Source organism: Salmo salar, chromosome 20 (genome assembly GCF_965601325.2).
Source record: "Salmo salar chromosome 20, fSalSal1, whole genome shotgun sequence".
Lineage (NCBI taxonomy): Eukaryota > Metazoa > Chordata > Actinopteri > Salmoniformes > Salmonidae > Salmo > Salmo salar.
Genome location: NC_138310.1, coordinates 61,438,419 through 61,448,747, shown reverse-complemented (window position 1 = coordinate 61,448,747; position 10,329 = coordinate 61,438,419). Strand labels below are relative to the sequence as shown.

At 43.6% G+C, this 10,329-nt stretch overlaps 1 pseudogene; it reads left to right on the top strand.

Moving 5' to 3' along the window:
• The first annotated feature begins 6,130 nt into the window (after positions 1-6,130).
• LOC106581022 (proton-coupled folate transporter-like) lies at positions 6,131-9,629 on the top strand (annotated as a pseudogene).
• Positions 9,630-10,329: the final 700 nt, after the last annotated feature.

Here is a 10,329-nt window from a genome sequence, read left to right as displayed (position 1 = left end):
AATACTTTAAAAAGGTCAATTTGCGAGTGGTACATCTATTTTTGGACTTTTAAATTGATAACGTATACACTGAGTGTACAAAACATTAAGAACACATTCCTAATATTGAGTTGCACCCCCTTTTGCCCTCAGAACAGTCTCAGTTAGTCAGGGCATGGACTCTACAAGATGTCGGAAGTGTTCCACAGGGATGCTGGCCCATGTTGACTCCAATGCTTCCCACAGTTGTGTCAAGTTGGCTGGATGTCCTTTGGCTGGTGGACCATTGGGAAACCCTTGAGCATGAAAATCCAAGCAGCGTTGCAGTTCTTAACACACTCAAACCGGTGCGCCTGTCATCTACTACCATACCACGTTCAAAGGCAGTTAAATCTTTGTCTTGCCCATTCACCCTCTGAATGGTACACATACACAATCCATGTCTCAATTGTCTCAAGGCTTAAAAGTCCTTCTTTAACCTGTCTCCTCCCCTCCATCTACACTGATTGAAGTGGATTTAACAGGTTACATCAATAAGGGATCATAGCTTTGCCCTAGATTCACCTGGTCAGTCTATGACATGGGAAACACAGGTGTTCCTAATGTTTTGTACACTCAGTGTATTTCCATTGATTCTTGAAAATGTATTAATGTCTCATGAGTACAACTGTCATACCCCACCAGAATCCAAAATATAAGCTTCTTTTACTCCATTGTTTGTAAACAAACACTGTATGGCCTCAAAACATGGTTAAAACTATTATTTTGGTATAATGGATCATGGACAGTCCTTGTATCAATAACTCTGTCTATGAATTTGAGAACGTGATTACATTTTTCCAGCCCCGTCCCTCAGGTGTTTCCCAAATGTTTTAAACAGTGACGGGTGAACCTTTGTAGTTGTTTGAACTGCAGATTGCCCCTTTAACATGTATTTTGATAAATTAAGCTCATAAAATCAATTGTTAGAGGGGAAAAAACAGACTTGGATTTTATAGCAACAAATATATTTTTAAGAAACTTTTTTAATAAATGTCAGTTTCTGCAATGATCTAGGCCTGTTAAGCTATTATAAGGCTACATGTGTAATAATATCTAATAACATAAAGAGTGCAGAATGTGTAATCATTCGTAGATTAAATGTCTAAATGTTTGACCATTATTTTGAAATTACTTGATGAAATAAAACAAATGCATGTGGTGACATTGTGACAATTTGTTGATGGGAAATTCCAAGGTAACAGAGGGACAAAGCCTCCGATTTTTCTATTTAAAATGTATGTCAAACCAAAACCAATGATTGCAAAGTTAAATTAACCATACAACTCTATGCACAAGGACCAGGTCTACTTTTAACAATTCCCACGGAACATTTTACAAAAACACATTTACTTGAAGAACAGTGCAAATGCAAAGTTTGGTAACAGAATGACAGCACCACAAATAAAACAATGAGACAAATATTTCACCGGATGTATAAATGTGAAGCATTTGGTTGGCTTATCCACTCACTACCAAATATGATGTTGAGAGGAAGCCCAGTGGCAGTCGGAAAATGGAGCAAGATGGATTTTGGCCGACATTCTTCACATTTTCTCATCGATTAAGCATTTGATCTCAATAAATGTTTCTGTTTCCAAAACTAGAATCTGTTATGAACAGAGTAGACAACGTTTTGTAGAGTTTACCCTTTGCCAAAGTGTCAATAAATTGCGTTGTTTAGAAGGAGTGCATGGGCGAGTTATTGCACACTGCACTTCACAAAGTAGGCGTTCTCTAACGGAAATATTCAAATACATGCTAGAATGCACCAATAGGCTCTCGCGAGCTTGTGCTTTGCTCTGCTCACTTCCTTGCTTGTTCTGTCCGCTATGATTAATTTGCTTACGTTGGAGACTACAGGCTGTGGTCTATTTTGGGTTACTTCTAAAAAATCTTTGACAGCAGAAACCATAATTTTGTTATCAAACATTGCATCTGCACTGTTCTTCAAGTAAATGTATTTTTGTACATTTTTCAGTGGAAATTGTTAAAAGTAGTCCTTGTGCATAGAGGTGTGTGGTTTGTTTAACTTTGCAATCATTGGTTTTTGTTTCATTCATTTTAAAGTGACATCTGTGTGACTCTGATACCTTGGAATTGTCCTGAAATCAGAAAGCAACAAAAGCTCGAGGTGCAGTTTAAAGCTTTGTCCAGATGGAGCGATCTCGAGACCATTACATGCTGACCAGACCGCATGCGTGTGCGGTCTTGTCCACCCACACCAGACGCGTTCAGGACACGCAGGTTGAAATATCAAAACAAACTCTGAACCAACTATATTAATTTGGGGACAGGTCGAAAAACATTAAACATGAATGGCAATTTAGCTAGCAAGTTTGCTGTTGCTAGCTAATTTGTCCTGGGATATAAAGATTGGGTTGATATTTAACCTGATAGGCTCAAGGTCCTCTCCTCCTTCAGGCTTCTTCTTCAGCTTCTTTGGACTTTATATGGTGGTTGGTAACCAACTTTAAGCTGCATTACCAGTACTAACTGGACTAGAGTTCATCATTCAAAACCAATTGGTTTTTAGGAGCATATACCCACGTGGGTGATTGAAAGATGAACTGAGGTCCACGCTCCAGTCCAGAATCAATTAGTTGCTAGTGCCGATTAACCAATTAATCTGCTTTATCATTGTGGGCACCCTTGACTGACTTTTATTTTTATTTATTTATTTCACCGTTATTTAACCAGGTAGGCTAGTTGAGAACAAGTTCTCATTTGCAACTGCGACCTGGCCAAGATAAAGCGTAGCAGTTTGACACATACAACAACACAGAGTTACACATGGAATAAACAAAACATACAGTCAATAATACAGCAGAACAAAAGAAAACAAAAAGTCTATATACAGTGAGTGCAAATGAGGTAAGTTAAGGCAATAAATAGGCCATGGTGACGAAGTAATTACAATATAGCAATTAAACACTGGAATGGTAGATGTGCAGAAGATGAATGTGCAAGTAGAGATACTGGGGTGCAAAGGAGCAAGATAAATAAATAAATACAGTATGGGGATGCGGTAGGTAGATAGATGGGCTGTTTACAGATGGGCTATGTACAGGTGCAGTGATCTGTGAGCTGCTCTTACAGCTGGTGCTTAAAGCTAGTGAGGGAGATGTGAGTCTTCAGCTTCAGAGATTTTTGCAGTTCGTTCCAGTTATTGGCAGCAGAGTACTGGAAGGAAAGACGACCAAAGGAGGAATTGGCTTTGGGGGTGACCAGTGAGATATACCTGCTGGAGCGCGTTCTACGAGTGGGTGCTGCTATGGTGACCAGTGAGCTGAGATAAGGCGGGGCTTTACCTAGCAGAGACTTGTAGATAACCTGTAGCCAGTGGGTTTGGCGACGAGTATGAAGCGAGGGCCAACCAACGAGAGCGTACAGGTTGCAATGGTGGGTAGTGTATGGGGCTTTGGTGACAAAACGGATGGCACTGTGAAAGACTGCATCCAGTTTGTTGAGTAGAGTGTTGGAGGCTATTTTATAGATGACATCACCGAAGTCGTGGATCGGTAGGATGGTCAGTTTTACGAGGGTATGTTTTGCAGCATGAGTGAAGGATGCTTTGTTGTGATATAGGAAGCCGATTCTAGATTTAATTTTGGATTGGAGATGCTTAATGTGAGTCTGGAAGGAGAGTTTACAGTCTAACCAGACACCCAGGTATTTGTAGTTGTCCACGTATTCTAAGTCAGAGCCGTCCAGAGTAGTGATGCTGGACTGGCGAGCAGGTGCGGGCAGTGATCGATTGAATAGCATGCATTTAGTTTTACTTGCGTTTAAGAGCAGTTGGAGGCCACGGAAGGAGAGTTGTATGGCATTGAAGCTCGTCTGGAGGTGAGTTAACACAGTGTCCAAAGAGGGGCCAGAAGTATACAGAATGGTGTTGTCTGCGTAGAGGTGGATCAGAGAATCACCAGCAGCAAAACAACATCATTGATGTATACAGAGAAGAGAGTCAGCCCGAGAATTGAACCCTGTGGCACACCCATAGAGACTGCCAGAGGTCCGGACAACAGGCCCTCCAATTTGTCACACTGAACGCTATCAGAGAAGTAGTTGGTAAACCAGGCGAGGCAATCATTTGAGAAACCAAGGCTGTCGAGTCTGCCAATAAGAATGTGGTGATTGACAGAGTCGAAAGCCTTGGCCAGGTCGATGAAGACGGCTGCACGGTAATGTCTCTTATCGATGGCGGTTATGATGTCGTTTAGGACCTTGAGCGTGGCTGAAGTGCACCCATGACCAGCTCGGAAACCATATTGCATAGCGGAGAAGGTACGGTGGGATTCGAAATGGTTGGTAATCTGTTTGTTAACTTGGCTTTCGAAGACTTTAGAAAGACCGGGTAGGATAGATATAGGTCTGTAGCAGTTTGGGTCTAGAGTGTCACCCCCTTTGAAGAGGGGGATGACCGCGGCAGCTTTCCAATCTTTGGGAATCTCAGACGATACGAAAGAGAGGTTGAACAGGCTAGTAATAGGGGTTGCAACAATTTCGGCAGATACATTTAGAAAGAGAGGGTCCAGATTGTCTAGCCCGGCTGATTTGTATGGGTCCAGATTTTGCAGCTCTTTCAGAACATCAGCTATCTGGATTTGGGTGAAGGAGAAAGGGTGGGGGCATTGGCGGGTTGCTGTGGGGGGTGCCAGGCAGTTGACCGGGGTAGGGGTAGCCAGGTGGAAAGCATGGCCAGCCGTAGAGAAATGCTTATTGAAATGATCAATTATAGTGGATTTATCGGTGGTAACAGTGTTTCCTAGCCTCAGAGCAGTGGGCAGCTGGGAGGAGGTGCTCTTATTCTCTATGGACTTTACAGTGTCCCAGAACTTTTTTGAGTTAGTATTACAGGATGCAAATTTCTGTTTGAAAACGCTAGCCTTAGCTTTTCTAACTGCCTGTGTATATTTGGATGTTTTGTGCTGGTCAAGGGCAGACAGGTCAGGAGTGAACCTAGGACTATATCTATTCTTAGTTCAACATTTTTTGAGTGGGGCATGCTTATTTAAGATGGTGAGTAAGGCACATTTAAAGAATAACCAGGCGTCATCTACTGACGGGATGAGGTCAATATCATTCCAGGATAACCCGGCCAGGTCGATTAGAAAGGCCTGCTCGCAGAAGTGTTTTAGGGAGCGTCTGACAGTGATGAGGGATGGTCGTTTGGTCGCTGACCCATTACGGATGCAGGCACTGAGGCAGTGATCGCTGAGATCTTGATTGAAAACAGCAGAGGTGTATTTGGAGGGCAAGTTAGTTAGGATGACATCTATGAGGGTGCCCGTGTTTACGGATTTGGGGTTGTACCTGGTAGGTTCATTGATAATTTGTGTGAGATTGAGGGCATCACGCTTAGATTGTAGGATGGCCGGGGTGTTAAGCATGTCCCAGTTTAGGTCACCTAGTAGCACGAGCTCAGAAGATAGATGGAGGGGCAATCAATTCACATATGGTATCGAGGGCACAGCTGGGGGCAGAGGGAGGTCTATAGCAAGCAGCAACAGTGAGAGACTTGTTTCTGGAAAGGTGAATTTTTAGAAGTAAAAGCTCGAATTGTTTGGGTACAGACTTGGATAGTAACTCTGCAGGCTATCTTTGCAGTAGATTGCAACACCGCCCCCTTTGGCAGTTCTATCTTGGCGGAAAATGTTGTAGTTAGCGATGGAGATTTCAGGGTTTTTGGTGGTTTCCTAAGCCAGGATTCAGACACTGCTAAGACATCCGGGTTGGCAGAGTGTGCTAAAGCAGTGAGTAAAACAAACTTAGGGAGTAGTCTTCTAATGTTAACATGCATGAAACCAAGGCTTTTACGGTTACAGAATTCAACAAATGAGAGCACCTGGGGAGTGGAGCTAGGCACTGCAGGACCTGGATTAACCTCCACATCACCAGAGGAACAGAGGAGAAGTAGGATAAGGGTACGGCTAAAGGCTATACCAACTGGCCGTCTAGCACATTCGGAACAGAGAGTAAAGGAGCAGGTTTCTGGGCACGATAGCATAGATTCAAGGCATAGTGTACAGACAAAGGTAAGGTAGGATGTGAGTACATTGGAGGTAAACCTAGGCATTGAGTAATGATGAGAGAGATACAGTCTCTAGAGATGTTTAAACCAGGTGATGTCACCAGATATGTGGGAAGTGGGGCTAAATGGTTGGTTCAGGCATATTGAGCAGGGCTAGAGGCTCTACAGTGAAATAAGACAGTAATCACTAACCAGGACAGTAATGGACGAGGCATATTGATATTAGAGAGAGTCATGTGTAGCCAAGTGAACATATGGGTCCAGTGAGTGGTTGGGCTGGCTGGGGACATGGCTTATCGATGAATCAACTAACTCATCCTTACTCTCAGGCGACTTCAACACCATCCAGACATTTTGCTTTGCCTATGTGGCTGATATCAGCGACAGGGCCTCTCAGACCTTCAGTGTGGCAGTGCTGGAGGCCTATCTGGGACTGGCTGGCATGCTGGCCAGAATCATAGGGGGGCAGTGGTGACAGGCACAAGGGTAGGTTATTCAACGTTAAGATGGCCCAAGGTCGCTAGCTATCTGTGGACTGAAAACATATCATTGTCTTATTCTTCTTCAATTCATACTTTGATTACAGTATGTTTATACGCGTCTAAACTTGTGATATAGTAATGTAACTGGATAACACTTATACTTCTCATGGGGACTTTTCCTCCCCAGGTACATTGACACATTCTGGCTGGTGCTGGTCACTAACCTGGCTGCTGCCCTCTATGCCTACCTGTGTGTACCCAAGTCCGTCACCCCTGACCCCAGTGCCAAACTCTTCACCACGCGCCACCACCGCGCCGTCTACCACCTCGACTCTGTACTTGGCAACCCCACCGAGGCTGGCAGTTACACAAAATGGAGGAGGTACAAACTGTGGCTCTACACCTCCTGCTTCTTCCTGGTGGTGGTCCACTTTGGCAAGCTGTATGTTCTGTATGAGCTGAGCTCTCCGCTGTGCTGGGGCCCACGGCTGATCGGCTGGGGGTCTGCAGCCCAGAACCTGGCCTACCTCAGCAGCCTCCTGGAGTTAAGGACCTTGCAGAGATGCCTAGAGAACTCCTGGGTGTCTCTGGTGGGACTGGCCTCAAACATGACCGGCCTGGTGGTCATCTCACTGGCCAACACTACTGAACTCATGCTCACAGGTGAGAGGCTATCCCAGAAGACAAAATCAGTTCAAATGTCATCATTACATCAGTTTAGAGTTTACTAGATGTCTTTATTGTTATGAACATGTGTTCTTGGCTCAGCTAGCAACAGAATAAGTCAGCAGTATTATCTGGTGGTGTGTCTGGAGAACAGTGCACAGGGGGAAATGCTCTAGTATCACACAGTAAAACACATGTCTCCCAGAGTAATAGATCAATAAGCATGCCCTGGAGGAGTTCTGTTTTCTCTCTCCTCCTGTCTTGTTTCCTCCACAGAAAACACACAGCTGGGTAAAGGTCGCAAAACTCTTCGCTTATTCACTGCCCTCTAGTGATGGTGATAGATTAATACATGGAAAATACCCAAGTAAACTTCCATAGTGTACCTTTAACAGGTAAATGTGTATCCACTCCCCTTTTCTAACAGGCTATGGGCTGTGCTTCCTCTACATGGCAGCCACTCCAGTCATCAGGGCCAAGCTGTCCAAGCTGGTGGGGCCTGAAGAACAAGTTGAGAGAGAGCTTTCAAATGAGGGCCCTTAGCTGGAATAAGTTCTCAATATGTCACGGCCTCTCATGTATACAGTTTCATGACTACATCTATAAGGTGCTATAAATGTTCATAATGTAGCATAACATTTCATAAGAATATGCTTTAAGTATTACAGACATCCTCTATGTCCTTTGTGTTTCAGGTGAGTTGTTTGCTTCGGTGGCCTGTGTGAAGGGGCTGTGATCCCTGGTGGCCAGCGGCCTCTTTAACTCTTTCTACGCAGCCACCCTGCACATCACGAATCAAATCAAATCAAATTGTATTTGTCACATGCGTCGAATACAACAGGTGTAGACCTTACAGTGAAATTCTTACTTACAGACATCCTTAACAAGCCCTTAACCAACAACACAGGTTTAAGAAAATACCAAAAAAAGCAAAAGTAAGAAAAAAGTAAGAGATAACAAAAACAAAAACAAATTCCCCTTCCTGTTCGGAGCCCTCCTCCTCATCCCCACAGGAATCATTGGGTAAGCCCTCCCTTTCCTGAATTTCCTATTTCAGTTTTCCTCATTTAAAACACTGCAGCCATAAACACCTTGTGATTCATGCATGTTGTTGTGTGTTTAGGATAGTGGAGTGTCGGAAATCAGAGGACAGACAGAAGAGAGGACTCTGCAACATCCTGACACAGTCAGACAGTCAGTCAGTCAGTCAGTCAGACAGACAGACAGACAGACAGACAGACAGACAGACAGACAGACAGACAGACAGACAGACAGACAGACAGACAGACAGACAGACAGACAGACAGACAGACAGACAGACAGACAGACAGACAGACAGACAGACAGACAGACAGACAGACAGACAGCGCGCGCGCTTCATCACATCACAGCTTGAGCCTCTGGAAGAACACAGCTTCTGCTGCCCTACATACACCTTTTCAACAGTGTGTAGGAGAGGTAGCTAACTGTCATTAGACCACACAGAGCTTGGATTCCATGGCTTCAACACCAAAAGACCAAAACCAAAAAGCTGGAACCACCAGCCAACCCCCCATGACAGACATCACCGTGAGACAAGAAAATAAATAAGTCTGGGTTCCCTGTTGTATTTTAAACTGAACATCTAATGTGAGCTGACATACAATTGTGGTCAAATATAGTTTTTACAATCACTTTGGCACTAATTTCAGAATCTTGATGTCATTTTTCAAAACTCTAACACTTTTTCCAATTGCTTGGATACAATACACATAAAGCTAAGATCATTTGTTCATTGAACTAAAATCACCTGTTCAAAATGACAACTTAACATCAAAGTATTACCATTTCAAAATGCAATTCACACATTACATCTGAGATGACTGTCTATTCATTTCATTACAATGATCTAACTATCAATTGATACAACTGCTCAAAATGATAAGTAACTGTTGCATTACTCTTAATGCATAGTTTTATGGAAACTGACAAACAATATTCCATGTTTAGATCATGAAAGTTTCAGGATAATGAGATCCATTGACACCCATTACTGTGGAACATGAACCAATTGGACTACATTATCTCATGGGCCTCGTTTGAGAGGTGTGGGGGAACGTGATAGAGGACAAGACCACGGACCAAGACAGCGGCAGCAACAGCAAAGAGTGTCCAATGAAACCCGAGCAATAGTTGTAGACCATGTCGTAAATCATGGCATGACAATGACTGAGGCAGCTACAATGACTCAACCAAACCTCAGAAGATCAACCGTGGCCTCAATCATCAGAACTTTCCGCAATGAGAACCGCTAAGTCTTCAGCATGCACTAAACATTAGGCTACTCTCAATTGTCAAATGACTGTACAGTATACTGCATGCCAATGTGTACCACAGAGTAGGTGATGTGACTAAATGTGTTCTTACTGTAATTTTCCCTGCAGAATTGAGACTAGGCCAAATAGGGGAGGCAGAGGCAAAATTCTGACTGACCAACAAGAGCCGGCTGTGGTCAATTTGGTTCGGGCCAGAAATTATATTCGCCTTACAGAAATTCGGCAGCACATCTTGGACAATGACGACATGTTCAACAATGTGGAAGCCATAGGTTTGCCAACTATTGCCCGCATGCTGAAAAGACACCAGGTGTCTCTAAAACAGCTATATTGTGTGCCTTTTGAAAGAAATACAGACAGAGTGAAGCAACTGAGGACTGAGTATCTTCAGGTATGTTCAGTTTCAAGATGCCTGTTGTGAAAAATTCCCCCAAAATTCTACATCATTGTAATCAATAATTCTCTTTCCAAAATGTCTTTTTAGAGGGTGATGGAGCTGGATGCTGATGAAAACCATCACAAATTCCTCTTTTTGGATGAGGCAGGCTTCAACCTGGCCAAGACAAGGAGGAGAGGTCGGAATTTCACTGGCCAGCGGGCAACCATCCAAGTACCTGGACAACGTGGGGCAAACATCACCATGTGTGCGGCTATATCGGAAGATGGTGTGGTGGGACGCAGACCTTGTATTGGATCATATAATGCAGCTCTCCTTGTAACCTTCCTTGATGAGCTAAATCCGGTCTGTAGAGCTGATGGTGTGACCTATGTCATTGTGTGGGATAATGTCAGGTTCCTAGAGGCAAAAGAAATG